This window comes from Ursus americanus, chromosome 17 (assembly GCF_024610735.1).
Source record: "Ursus americanus isolate L20-20 chromosome 17, mUrsAme1.1.p, whole genome shotgun sequence".
Taxonomy (NCBI): Eukaryota; Metazoa; Chordata; class Mammalia; order Carnivora; family Ursidae; genus Ursus; species Ursus americanus.
The window spans coordinates 16,806,639-16,820,459 of NC_142143.1; the positions used below are offsets into that span (position 1 = coordinate 16,806,639).

At 39.8% G+C, this 13,821-nt stretch overlaps 1 protein-coding gene across 3 annotated transcripts in view; it reads left to right on the forward strand.

Annotated features, from left to right (window-relative positions):
- The first annotated feature begins 582 nt into the window (after positions 1–582).
- SLC41A2 (solute carrier family 41 member 2) overlaps positions 583–13,821 on the forward strand; it is a 108,797-nt gene continuing 95,558 nt past the window's right edge. The window contains exon 1 of one of the 3 annotated variants that reach the window (XM_045779991.2): positions 583–715. The gene's annotated coding sequence lies outside the window, so the exon portion shown is untranslated. Of the gene's footprint in view, positions 818–11,406; positions 11,578–13,821 lie in introns of those variants that run through there. The other 2 variants (XM_045779990.2, XM_087868792.1) reach the window with 2 other exon arrangements.

The window sequence follows — 13,821 nt, forward strand, 5'->3', positions numbered from 1 at the left end:
CGAACTTGAAAAGTCTTGGCATCCCAGCCATGTCTACTGCGCCCATGCACTTTGCTTCTACCCCTCTCTCCCACTGGGAAGGTGCTGGGAGAGGCCCACAGTCCCATCCCCTTACTGGTCCACCCCCTTCTCCCTCCGACCTCAGCCAGGCACGGCTTCTTCAGCGCTGCTCTGCGGAAAGGCAGGCACAGAGTTACAGACGCCTTGGTTTTCGTTCCAGCCTGCGAGAAGGAAACACGAACCCAACCACCAGGAGGCCCCTGGTCTGAGCACAGAAATCATGAGTCATAGATTTGGGGGTTCGGACCTAGGAACAGCTGGCGATGTGGATGGGCGTGGGTCTGCAGGGATGGAGGGGGCTGCCGAAAGGTCACAGCCCCTCTTTCCCGGGTAGAGTTCCCTGGAGACTCCCCGTCCTCTCCTCCATCCCGTTCCCCCACCCGGCCCGCGGCTTTCAGGGTGCGGCCGGGGGTCGGGGAGGGGCGGTGCTCGCGCTCCAGGTCGCCGCCCCCGCGGCCACATCACCAGGCGCTCGCTTCCCCTCGGGCGGCGGCGCGGCTGCGCGTGCGCGGGGCGGCCGCGCGGGGGCGGGGAGCGAGCGGGCCGCGGGCGCCGGCTCTCGGGCTGTCAGCGCGGGGCCGGGAGGGCGCGAGGAGGCGAGCGAGCAGGAAGGAACCGCGGCCCGGGGCAGCCGCCGCCGCCGCGGGGAGACTAGGTGAATGCTCTTTCCATCCCCCGCCCCAGGTGCCTAGGTCGCGTCTGAGGAGGCGGGGTCCCCTCTCATCACACCGGCCGGCGCGGCCGCGCTCCGGGACAGGTGATAATGGAGGGGAAGTCTGGGCTTTGGCCGCGGCGCCGGCTTCGGGCGCATCCCAGGTGCTGGAAGGAGGTGGGGCGGGCCCGGGCTGGGACCCTGCGGCTGCGGAGCGGGAGGGCCGGGTCTGTGGGGAGCGGCCGCGCGTTCCTCCCGAGCCGCCGCGCCCCCTCCCCGCGGGGCTCCCGCGCCTACCCCGCCTCGAGCAGGACAGCAGGCGGCCCTGGGTGCCGGCCGCCGAGCCGGGCAGCTGCGGGTGGGCGGCCCCGGGCCCCGGACTCTGGGCCCAGCTCCGGGAGGGTGGCTGAATGACGGGTGGAAGGTGAGCTCGGATGGAGACGCCGCTAGGCGGGCTCGGGCACACCCCAGCCCCACCGCTTCGGGGCTCGGCGGTTGCTCCGTGTCACCGCCTTCTTTCATTCTTTTCTTTATGTCAGTGAAATGTATCTCAATGAAAAAAACTCCAAACGTTCATCTACGTTAAGAGATTACGTTTTCGTATGTAATTATGTATATTACCTTTACAAGTCTATTACACGTGTGTCATCTTTCTGGAAAGGAACACTTGGTGGTGGTTTTTTTTTTTTAATTGAGATATACTGCACATACCATAAAATTCATCCTTTTAAAGTGTGGCTTTTACTACAGTCACAAAGTTTTGCAGCTGTCGCCACTATCCTGAACATTTTCAGCACCTCACAATGAAACCCCGTACCCATTAGCAGTGGTTCTCGTTTCTCCCTTACCCCACCCTCTGGCAACCGCTAATCTACTTTCTTTCTCTATGGATTTGCCTACTTTGGAAATGTCATATAAAAGGAATCCTACAATATGTGGCTTTTTGTGTCTGGCTTCACATACCAAAATGTTTTCAGGGTTCATCCATGTTGTAGGGTGTATCAGTACTTTATTCTTTTTTATGGCTGGATAATACTCCATTGTATTGGGGTACCATAATATCACATATTGTTTATCCATTCATCACCTGATGGATATGCAGGATGTTTCCACTTTTTTGGCCCTGATGAATAATGGCGCCATGAAGATTGTGTACAAGTTTTTATGTGGGCATATGCTTTCATTTCTCTTGGATGTCTGTGTGTTTAACTTTTTGTGAAACTGCCGAACTTTTGCATAGTACCAGCATCCTTGTACATTGCGGCCAAACACTGTATGAGGGTTCCAGTTTCTCCACATAGTCACCAACACTTGTGATCCTCTATTGGCTAGTTTTGGTTATAGCCATTCTAGTGGGTGTGAAGTGGTATTGATTTGCATTTACCTAAGGACTAACCATGTTGAGCATCTTTTTATGTGCTTATTGGCTATTTGTATAGCTTCTTTGGAGAAATGTCTATTCAGATCCTTTGCACATATTTTAATTGGACTATTTGCCCTTTTTTCCCTTACATGTTGGGTATTTGTTTTTTAATCGTTGTATTATGTTGTTCATTTATGGAAAAGAATTTGGGTTTGGGGGCTATTACTAAAAAAAAGCCAACCAGCCTGATAGCAAGCAACATAATGCTTCTACTTGGGGAAAGCTGAGTGAGGGCCATTAATGTTTTTCAGAGTACCCTACCTGTCAATTCTTGGGCATTTTACCTCCTCTTTCCCTTTCTGATATCTTGAGAAAAGCCACAAAAAGTATGCTATGACCAGATTCAAGAGAGACCACACACAGTTGGTGTTTTCATATATTCGTTGCTTGGTTTGAAAAAAGTCCCAGTTATCACTTTAATTACAAATAATTTATTTTGATGGCTGGCTAAACAAACTACTAAAAAATGGCAAACATCAATTATTCAGTTAAAATTTCATTTGCTTAACTTCTCAGGCAAAGTGGAAGATCTTGTTTTCCTAAATTTTTGTAGTCTTTTATTACAGTTAGACTCATCTGTGGGTGGCAAATAAATATTTTTGATGGCGCTGAAGTTAAGAGCCACTTACAGCTGAATGAATGCAGCTATGCTTATTTCGTGGTTAATTTCTGAGTACACACAAATTCAGCCTTAGCCCTAGCTCTTTCATAGCAAAAACTACCGAAAAAGACATGACACCTGCCTCTCAGGAGTTCAAGCTCATTTTCCTATTCCTCTAATGTCACTGTCCAAAAATATACTTCCAAATTTCACAAATGTTATAGAAAATAAAATTAAAGATTTCCAGTGGAATTAATGGATAAGCAACCGATTAAAAGTGTGAAGATCAGTCCAATCCTGCTTTTCAACTACTAAATTATAAAACAATGGAAATGTTATTTAACTCTTTTATGCCTTATTGACTTTCTTAGTAGAATGAATAATTTCAGTATATAACCTGAGTGGGTTTTTCTTTTAGCTAATGGAATGATTATCAACATTTTGAAAATAATAACCTATCCATCCTAATAGTGATTGTTACTGACTCACCCAGTGTATATAAAAGTGTTCCATAGCTACGAGTGTTTTCCAAGTTGGCCTTCTTCACACCCTGGAGTTTCTTGGACTTATTGAGGACTGGAAGTCGAGGGCAGTGTAAAATGGGAACAATTTTGGGGACATGATCCCTGGGAAATGGTGGTCAGAGCAGACCTGCCTCCTTTATGGTGAACTTCTAGGCACCTCTCATCTTCTCTCTGAGATTACTGTAGTTACATTTCTATAGCTTAAGAGTAATGTGTGTGTGTGTGTGTGTTTTAAAATATATATAAAAAATAATAAAACATATGTATCTCCAGTAGGGTTCAAAGGCTAGGGCTGTCAGTCAGTTATTGTATAGTAATGTGAATGGATTTCATCAGATTGCTTTCCCCCTGATCAGCTACACTGAGGAGATGGGAATTTTGATTTGAGGAAGGATAGGAGAGGTAAGTAATATGGGATAATGTAACATTTTGGAGGTTTGACAAAACTTGCAGTATTTCCAAAAGTGTGGGTGTTGAAAATGGAGATCTTTGGATAGCCTGAAGGGTCTGGAAGACGAGAAAAGAAAAGCAAGAATGAGAATTTGGAAGGGAAGGTTGTAAGATATTAAGATAAATTCAATTTATTTAGACATTTTTGCCCAAGAGAAATTCTAAATAGGGAAAGGTGGAAGAACCTTCTTCATTCCATTCCTCTTCCCCTTTTCCCCACCTTGTGTCTCCCTTCTACTCTTCTCCTAGGACCCAGAACCAGACTGCAATAACTATCGTTCACGTGTAAGCTTTTCAGTGTGCTAATTATACCCCCTCTATCTCCAGATTCTGCTCAAATTGAGATCAGAGTCAAGAAACCAGATGACGATTAAAATACTGTTAAAATATAGTTTCATTGTGATTTCTGGTAAAGATGAATTGGAGAATTTAGTTTAGATCTATGCTTACTCTGTTCCTTCTTAATTTACCTACCCAGAGGAAACTGTAGTGCTTAAAAAGCTGCAGGTCAGGTCTCCCCTGAAGGGAGGTAAAGTTCTGAATCAGGAAGTTGTCCTCCTAGGAGTTGGAATGGAAAGGAAAACTTTCCTTGAAGGCATCCAAGTGGGAGAGAGCCAGTGAGGGTTCGGGGGTGGGACCTGTGTGGAATATTGACCTTTATCCCTGTCTTAACCCTTACGCCAGTCACTTTCTCCAGGAATTGCTGCTGATGGGATAAAGAGAAAGAAAAGTGTCTCTTTAATCCGGTTTTCTCCTACTTAAGGGAGTGAAAGTCCTGTTGTCTTTGTAGAGAGGGAAACAAGCAGAGTCCTCTTATCAGTTAAGCGTGTAGTGTGTGTTTTGTAGGCTAGCCTAGGAACTTAATAATTTACAAAATAGTAACTGAGAATTTGTTTTCCTTGGAAGTAGCTAAAACTCTGAACAATTTTTAAGTGGATAATCCTTTCATTGTGTGGTTTAATATATAGATTATTCAGTCTATATCCTAACTTTTTTACTCCTCAAATATTTTACTGAGTGTCTAATACATAATAGGCACTAGTCTAGGCCCTTGGGATTCAGCAGTGAATGAGAATGGGTCCTTGCTTTCATGGAGTTTGCAGCCCACAAGGACAGCCAGTGCAAGAACAATCACAATGAAGTATAATAATAGAAAGTTTGGGGTACTTTAGGACCACAGAGGAGGGGGAGCTCATCTGGGAGGGTCGAGGGAAGTAATGGTTAAGAGCTAAGGTCGCAGGGTGGTTCAGTCGGTTAAGTGTCTGCCTTTGGCTCAGGTCAGGATCCCACGGTCCTGGTCCCTCAGGTCAAGTCCCACATCAGGCTCCTTGCTTGGCAGGGAGCCTGCTTCCCCCTCTGCCTGCTGCTCTCTCTGCTTGTGCTCTTTCTCTCTCTGACAAATAAATAAATAAAATCTTAAAACAAGACAAAACAAAAAAACAAAAAAAGCTAAGGTCACAAAGTAGAATAGGAAGTAGCCAGGTAAAAGGGAAGAGTGAGGATGAGCAAGAGTTTTAGGAAAAAAGAACATATGGAAAGGCCAAGAAGTGAGAGAGGCTGGTATACTAAAATAGTATTCAAACTGCAGGCACCTAGGCACTCACGAGTAGATTGTAAATTCAGTTGAGTGGATTGTGACCTGTATGTTTTAAAAAGAAATCAAATAAAAGAGCATGTCACACATAGTTACTAGATTGTGATATGTAAAGTTCGAAAATCTGTAATAAACAGAGGAAAAAAGCCCAGTGTGACAACAGCCAGAGGTCTTAGGTGGGTGGCAATGATGCTGATGCAGGATTTAGTTAGCCTTATTAAAGAATTTGCATTTATCTTAGAGGAAATGAGAAGCTACTGCAAGTTTCAATAAGGGCCTGATCAGATTAATATTTTCTAAAGATCCCTTTGGGTGCCCAGTCTTTCTCTATTTGAAGATAAACTACAAATTCCTTGGCCCTGTGTTGCAGGTATTCCAAAGTTGGTTCTAATCTATTTTTTCTAAAGAATACTTCCACTATTTTTGGTACTGGAACCTCCTATCTCATAAAGATTTATAGTCTGCCTAAGTGCCTTTGCGCTGACGGAACCGTCTGTAAGAGTAGATCTTGCTTCTGTCTTACTCATGTTGAACCTCTGGTATTTAGCTTAGTGCTTGGTACCCAGTAGGGATTAAGCAAATCTTTGTTGATAGAGTCTAAACATTCTTAATTTTAGAACTGTTACATAGTAGAAGGGACCTTGGCATTTCTAATAATACTTGCTTTTGGAAAAAGGAAAAGGTTTTATTAGAAATTCTTCTTTTCTCAGTTGAAATCATGTTAGCGATAGAACCATATTGATTTATTTAAAAGATAATTGAACAAAAAGCACTCTTACGAGAGAAGAAAAAGAACAACAGGCTTTCTGATTTGGGAGTTTTTGTTCCCAAGGAGTACACAGCAATGACAGGTTGGTTATTCATGAGAAGAGGCAATCCAGCAGTCGTTTATATTTTGTTTGGATAGGCATTTTTCTGAGCACTCACCAAAAGACAGTTTTATAAAGATGGCTAGGAAGAAAGAGAATAAATTAGATTAGAATGTATCAATCATATGAGCTTAATGGAGAGGCAACAGAAAATAAATTTTTGTCTTATAAGAAGTAAAAACAGAATATCCATATACCCCCAAAAATTTATAAATAAGAATCTAATGATGTCAGTTTGTTGCCAGAGAATGATTGTACTGTCGCAGTACTGTGACTTCACAGAATTAGATTGTGAAACCCAACTGTGAAGGAAAAATTCTTTAAGTGTATGGTTTCGATAAGTGGCAAGAGAAGTTATGAAAAATTCATGAAAGGTAGAGAGATTTCAAGTTCTGATTCAAATTTCTCCATAATATAGTTCTGAGATGTGGAAACTTGGCTAATTAGTTTTGTAAATTAGATTTTATGTAGCTTAAACATGAGTGCTAGAATCTAATTTTGCTAATATGGGATGGCTTTTTAAAAATACTTACTGAATTTTATATTTTTATGTTCCAGAGAGCCCTATTTTAAGCAGTGCATCGTAGAACCTAAATTGAAACTGCTAACTTGTATAAATTTATCCTAAGGAAATAATTCTAAGTATGGGAAATTATTATGCACAAAGATGTTCATTTTCATTACAGTGTAGTTTAGTCAAGAAAATGTCCTGCTATAGGGAAATGATTCATTAAAATGTGGCAATGCACTTGAAATTTAAGCATTAAAAGTGCTATTTTAGAGCAATGGTTTCTTATTTATTACTTTTTAAGTTAAAAAAAAGGGCTCAATATAAGCAAAAATTCAAAAAATATAAAAATATGCAAGATTTAAAAAGTGAAAATGGTATTTCAAGTCCTTCCTTATCCCACCCCACCCCCTGCCCCCAACCTAAGCCAACCTAGTTCTTTAGAAGTAAATACTCTAAGCACTTTGGTATCTGTCCTTCCAGACCTTTTTCTAATCAAGTGATTTTTTAATTGTGCTGCCATGAAGGGGCTTCTGGTTCTTCTCAGGTTGAGTAGATGAAGACCAAGTGTGTGGGAACCAGGGTGCTAAACCCTATACCACTTTGTTTGTTCCTATTTATATATAGGGATTTCACATAGGGTTTGATTTAAACAAATAATTGCTCTGCAGTAAAAACAAGTGTTTAAAAACTATGGGCCTAATTTAGAAAATGAAGTCCTAAGCCCTCTAGGGGATTCCAGCTCAGGAATTCCAGATCTTACCCAGTTTACCATTTTGCTACACAGTGACAGGAATGTGCTACACAGACCTCTGTTGATTTCCTCGCTAGTCTTCTGGCTGCTAACCAGTCACCTTGTTAGAATTCACTGCCCCTCCCCACCCCCACCACCCCTGCCTTTTTTTCCCATCTCTCTAAATCTTACCTATTCTTTAAGGTTCTGCTCACCATTGTTTTGTTCATTCCTTCTTTCAACATATTTTTAGTGAACACCCACGTTTTGACTGATACTGAATGGGAAATATGTAGAATTTTGTATCAAAAGCTCATAAACTAGTAAAGGATGACCTTCATGTCAATAAGGGCAATAATGTATTTTGCAAAGTAAGGGCATTGTTGGGGGAGCAGGTACTAAAAATAGAAGTGGTCCCTTCTACAGATTTATGTGGCACTTACAAAAAAGGGCACTTTATGATACAGCTACCTTTCTGGGTCTTCAGTAAATACTTGCTCATTTATTAGTTGAGTAATAGAAGACAATGCAGAGTTCATCTGTGAATTAGGGATGAGACTTAAGAAGGAGCGATTTTCATTCTTGAGCAATCAAGTGTGTTAAATAACTTGAATCCAGTTGACTGGATTCCAGTGTTGGGCATGAGCAGAGCTGAGAAAGAGCCTCGGAAGGGCCTTGGTTGTGTCATTCTTGTCCCGTGTGGCCACTTACACTGGTGTGGAAGGATCATAACACAGAATGCCGGTAGTGTCTTCTTTATCACCAGCTGCTTAGTCAGAAAGTCATGAATTCAAGATCCTTCATCTTTACCTTACTACCTTTACAACTTAGGCATATTCCTTAATGTCTTCGAGACTCAGTTTCCTAAACTGCAATGTGTGAACATGTGTGTCTCCCAGGTTTTCAAAAAAGACTGTGTGAGAGTCCAGAGCTCAGTCTACTGCTTTCTTCGTGATATCTGCCACTTTCTTGTATGTTATTTTTACTATAATTTTATAGTAACATTTGAATTTTCTTCTTTAAAAAAGGCAGAAAACTCTTGTCCTCTAGCCTTTCCTCATTATAAGGCTTCAAAATAATCCCAGGCAAACTCGTGATGGATTCCATCTTTCCAAGTGTTGAGACTTAGTTCTTCGGTCCAGAATAAACCTTACAGTTGTGGTTTAAGGCAGTCTGTTTTATTCGTAGATTGTAAAAATGTTATTTAGATCTCTTTTTAAAATGAAAAAATACATCAGATATGATGTGTAAACCTAACAATGGTATTAGGACTACTTCTTATTCCAGCTTTCATTTTCTTTTTTTCTTTTAAAACACTGTGCTTTCCTGAAGACCTGTCTTGTTCAGTATATGTAAGTACTGTGTAGTGTATGTGCATAGTGGCCAGTATATATGTATACAACACTTTATAGCTTGCTGGCAGTTTGATTAATTTAATCAAAAGTAGGGTGGGATAGGGGCGCCTGGGCGGTGCACTCAGTTAAGCCTCTGACTCTTGGTTTCGGCTCAGATCATAGTCTTAGGGTCGTAAGATCAAACCCTGCTTTGGGCTCTGTGCTGAACACGGAGTCTGCTAACGTTTCTCTCTCCCTTTCCCCCTCCCCGCCTTGCTCGCTGTCTCTCTCTCAAAAATAAATAAATCTTTAAAAAAAAAAAGAAGTAGGATGGGATAAATTATATAAAAGGTAAATATTAAACCTCAGTTGATTTTTTTAAAGAAAATTGGAACATAACAGTGGATCTGAAAATTACAAGCCAGGGGTTCAATACAGCAATGTACAATATTTTTGTGATCATATGGTATTGTATAGTCCTTAGTGAGGGGTGAAAGAGATGGAAAATTAGGTTTTTAACCTTTTATAAAAATACATAGAAAGAATGATGAATAATGATAATAATTAACATTTTTTGAGGGCTCAATACACTGATCTATGCACTTTACAGGTATTAAGTCATTTAATCTTCACAAAAACCCAATGAGGGAGGTATTTTTTCATGAGGAAACTGAAGTATAGAGGCATAGGTCCCACAGCTAGTGAAAGTCGGAATTTAAGCCAAAGCAGTTTGACTTTGGAGCCCAAGGTCTTAACTACTGTCAATTCATTAGTGTGGTGATGCTTCTTGACATTGAATTTTTTGAAATAAAATCTTCTCTCTTAATTGAAGTGTGGAGATTTGCTGAATAAGTCACTTGGAACTTCCCCATAAAATCACTCAATGCAAGTCCTGTTATTGATTAATTCATTTAATGAAAGGATAGCAAATAGCTCAGTAATCTTTGTACAGTTTCAAACATAGCATAAGGCATTTGCCAGTGATTCCACATCAGTAAAACAACTTTGAACAGGCAGGTAATATTCTATCCTTTTCAAGATGTGCTTAACTGAAATCTCTGTACTCAGTCAGGTATGGGATTTTGTGCATAGATTTTATAATCCGAATTTAAAATCATGTTACTCTTGAATCACTAAGTTCTACACCTGAAACTAATATTTCACTGTATTAGTGTAATTATACTAACTGAAGTTTAAATTAAAACCTGGGAAAAAAATGAAATCATACTGCTCTTTAGGACAAAACCTAGCCCTTTCCCAGTCCCTGGGGAACAGTGCTATGTAGGCAATCTAAGCATGTGTTTGAGCATTAGCTAGGAAGCACCAAAAGAGAGAGAAAGACGTTAATGTTTTGTAATTTTTAAAGAAACAATGAGGTACTCTTTCTGGGAAAAATCATACCTTTTTGTGACTCTTAATTTGTTTGGAGTTACTATCATTTTGAAATATATGTGATGGATTGTGGGGGAGACACACCGTAGATTCAGTGGTAATCTGGCCCTGCTTTGGAGCATGGTGGGGCAGATGCAGTAAATTATTCACAATTATCTAACAAATATAAATGAAATCATGGCTATGAAAAATGGAAAAATGAATACAGAATGTCAGCTATCTGGCAGTGTTAGGTTGTGTTCATTAAATGAAGGCCTTTTAGTTGGGCTGTTCTTACTGGGGAATGAGTGGAGAGGGAGAAGTAGGAAAGAAAGTGGCAGTTTAGGGGCGCCTGGGTGGCACAGTCCTTAAGCGTCTGCCTTCGGCTCAGGGCGTGATCCCGGCATTATGGGATCGAGCCCCACATCAGGCTCCTCTGCTGTGAGCCTGCTTCTTCCTCTCCCACTCCCCCTGCTTGTGTTCCCTCTCTCGCTGGCTGTCTCTATCTCTGTCAAATAAATAAATAAAATCTTAAAAAAAAAAAAAGAAAGTGGCAGTTTAGGAGCTCCTAGGAGTTTTAGAAAGAGGAGATTGTAAGTAACCATTAAAAGTAACTTTGTGGAATATTATTGATAAGGAAATTTGGGGGATGTTTTATGAAATGCAAAAAGCAGGATATAAAATAATATGTACAATATGAGCCTATTTTTGTTTTAAACATATACAGAGAAAAAGTATAGTTAAAAAAAGTTATATATACCAATATGTCATCAGTGATTATCTCTGAATAATGGGTTTCCAGAATAAACAATTTTTATGTATCCTTTTTTTTCTTTTTTCTTTTTTTGCACTGAAGATCTATTGCTTCTGTGAGAAAAAGCAAAATAATTAAAAAAACCCTCTTTGCTAGTGGACATCAGAAGCGTAGCTTCAAATGAACTGGGAAAGAAGGAAGGGTAGTCAGGACATTTTTTGAGCAAAGACCATCATGACACCTAAGTTGGTTTTTAGGTGGCTTTGAGGGTAGTTAGCTTGAACTTCAAGTTGGATTTAGAGCTTCCCCCCTCCCTTTTTTTTTTTAAACTGATATTTGAATAAAAAGGTGCACAGCCCTGACCAAAGGGTAGAGGAGAGACTTGATTACAGGGAGTAAAGATACTGAGTTAGGCCATTGTTTCACTTTGCTGCCAAGATAATTGAGTAACGTAACACTGTGTACTTGTCCTTTATGTAATCTACATAGAGTCTCTTGTCCTGAGGACGTGCACTTGAACTGACTTCACAGCACTGTGTACCAGGGAGCCCGCTGAAGGGAAGGTGCAGTTGGGGAAGGTAGATCAGCTTCGTTTTCCTGCGTGGTACCATTGTGAGGGTGTCCCAGCTAAGGGAAGGTGATGTCAGGCTCCCACCTGAGGATCACCTCAGGGAGGAAACTTTCCTGTTTCATCACTCTGGAAGGTAATGGAATTTAGTGCGGCCTGTGCACCAGGATGCTGCTTCACCTCCGAGAGAGGGGAGAGGGTGGGGCGGTGGATGGTTAGACGTGCTTTGAGTAAGTAGTTGAAGTGAGATACCGTGAAAATTACGGGACACTCCAGGTCTTAAAGTGTAGAAGAAAAATGCTAACTTTACGTGGGGCAAATCATATTTTCCTTTCACTTTTCTTAAAAACAAAGTTTTATTTTTCTTTTAAACTTGGACACGTTAGCTTCTTTCTTCCTTTGTTCTTAAAAGTAGGATTTTCTTTTTCTTTTAAATTTTGGTACTTAGGCAACCTTTCTGCACCTTAAAATTCTGGAAGCTTTCATTTTCAGTTTGCAGTTTAATTATACAGAGAGCTAAGTGTATATTGTATGTTGGTCCAGAAGTGGGTTTGCATTTTTAGAGTTGAATTCTAAGAATATAAGGATATGTTATGGGGGAAAGTATGAAAGTACACTTTTGTATGAATTCTGAATAATAATTTTTACTCATTTGAAATGCTGATGAACTCATAACTTACTTTCTAAATTTAGGTATTTCAGATTTACAAGTGCCAGAGAAAACTTGTAAGGAAATGTATTTATGTTTTATTCTTATGTACACTATGTTTTACACGGAAGTGTTGAGTCAGTTTATAGAAAACAACACCTACAAGAAATGTTGGTTTAAAAAAAAATTACAAAGCTAGTACCAGAGAAAATAAAACTAGAAGTATAACATTAAGTGAATAAATTGATCATAGATTTGAATTTCTGATATAGCTCTAAGTTTCCTCACTGCTGAATTAAAAAAAAAAGTTGTCTCAATATTTATTAAAGAAAGGTAAAAATACCAGTTTTCAGTAGCAAGGCTATCTGTAGCTATTATTTATAAATAAAGTTTCATATGACTTTATACGTGAATGATTGATGAGAAGGGGATGTTCTCAGCAGTTCTCAGGAAATTAATGAACGTCAATTGCTTGTCAATTAAAGGAGTGAGTCATTAAGTGGTAGTTTTTAAATAAGATACATGTAAGAAATGTTTAAGATAGAGTAAGAGAAAAATACGTTGTTTTATTATTGAAAAGCAGTTTCTCAGCTTCAGAACAGGGTTCTCTGATTGAACTCCTTTGCTCTCCAACTATTCCTCAAGTTTTTTCAAACAGTAGCCCTAACTGATATTTCTGGTAATAGTTGACTTCCTGTGTTACAAAAAGAATTTGTGTATTGCTGTGAATTTAATCAGAATATCTAGTTAAATGATTGAAATTTTCCCCCCATTTTTTTAGTTGGTTGGTTTGTTAGGGACTGGATGTAATCTAACTGATGGCACTTGGTAGGATAAATCGTACTTTGTTCATACAGTACACTTAGTTCTTTGGACACACACATATTTATTCTGTCAACACTTTCTCAATAAGTAGAAATGGTTTAACTGCGAATTGTGTTTTAGTTGATTCATTAGCTTGTTTGGGCGTATCCTTCTAAAGAGAGCATTCTTCCAAAAACTAATAAATAAATAAATAAATAAATTAATTAGTGGGTTAGTTAGTGGAATTGAAGGTTGTGATTCTGAAAACAAAGTTGCTCCGGATCTGGTTTTCTTTGAAAAATTATTTGAGATGTGTTGAGGATTTGTTATACAGATTTATTATACCCTGATTATTTTTCTGAGCTTAAAACATATTTGGTTGTCTTTTAGGCATATAGAAAGAACTGATAAATTTTATGACATTACTCTTTTCTGTCAGTGGGCAACCTTGGAGTTGAGTGGTTGTTTTATGCAGTCAGCTAGTTTTTGGATCTCAGTAGCTGAATCATGGCGGTGACTGCTCAAGCTTTTGTGCTTGTTTGGGAATTATCAGGACCACCAATTTTACAGCACTTCAGTGTTACTGAAATGGCTGTTAATTGTCCTTTCACTTCTCCCAGGTTTTCCTAGCTTGCCAAGAAAGTTTGATATCACTACCTCCTACCTAAATGAAACTTATGTGAGTGCTTAAATACAGTTTAAGTCAAAGAAGTCAAGATTTTTAAAAGAAGCTAATTATGTATTTTAGCCAAAAAAGAAAAAAAAAAGCAGGGAGATACTTTCATTGTACGTTAGAGGTGAGCCTTTTAACCAGGGAGGACAGTATTTGTGACGTAGTGTGTCTTATATTTCAGTTTATAAGTACTTTTTTAAAAAAGGTTTTATTTATTTATTTATTTGAGAGAGAGTGTGAAAGAGTGTGTGCGC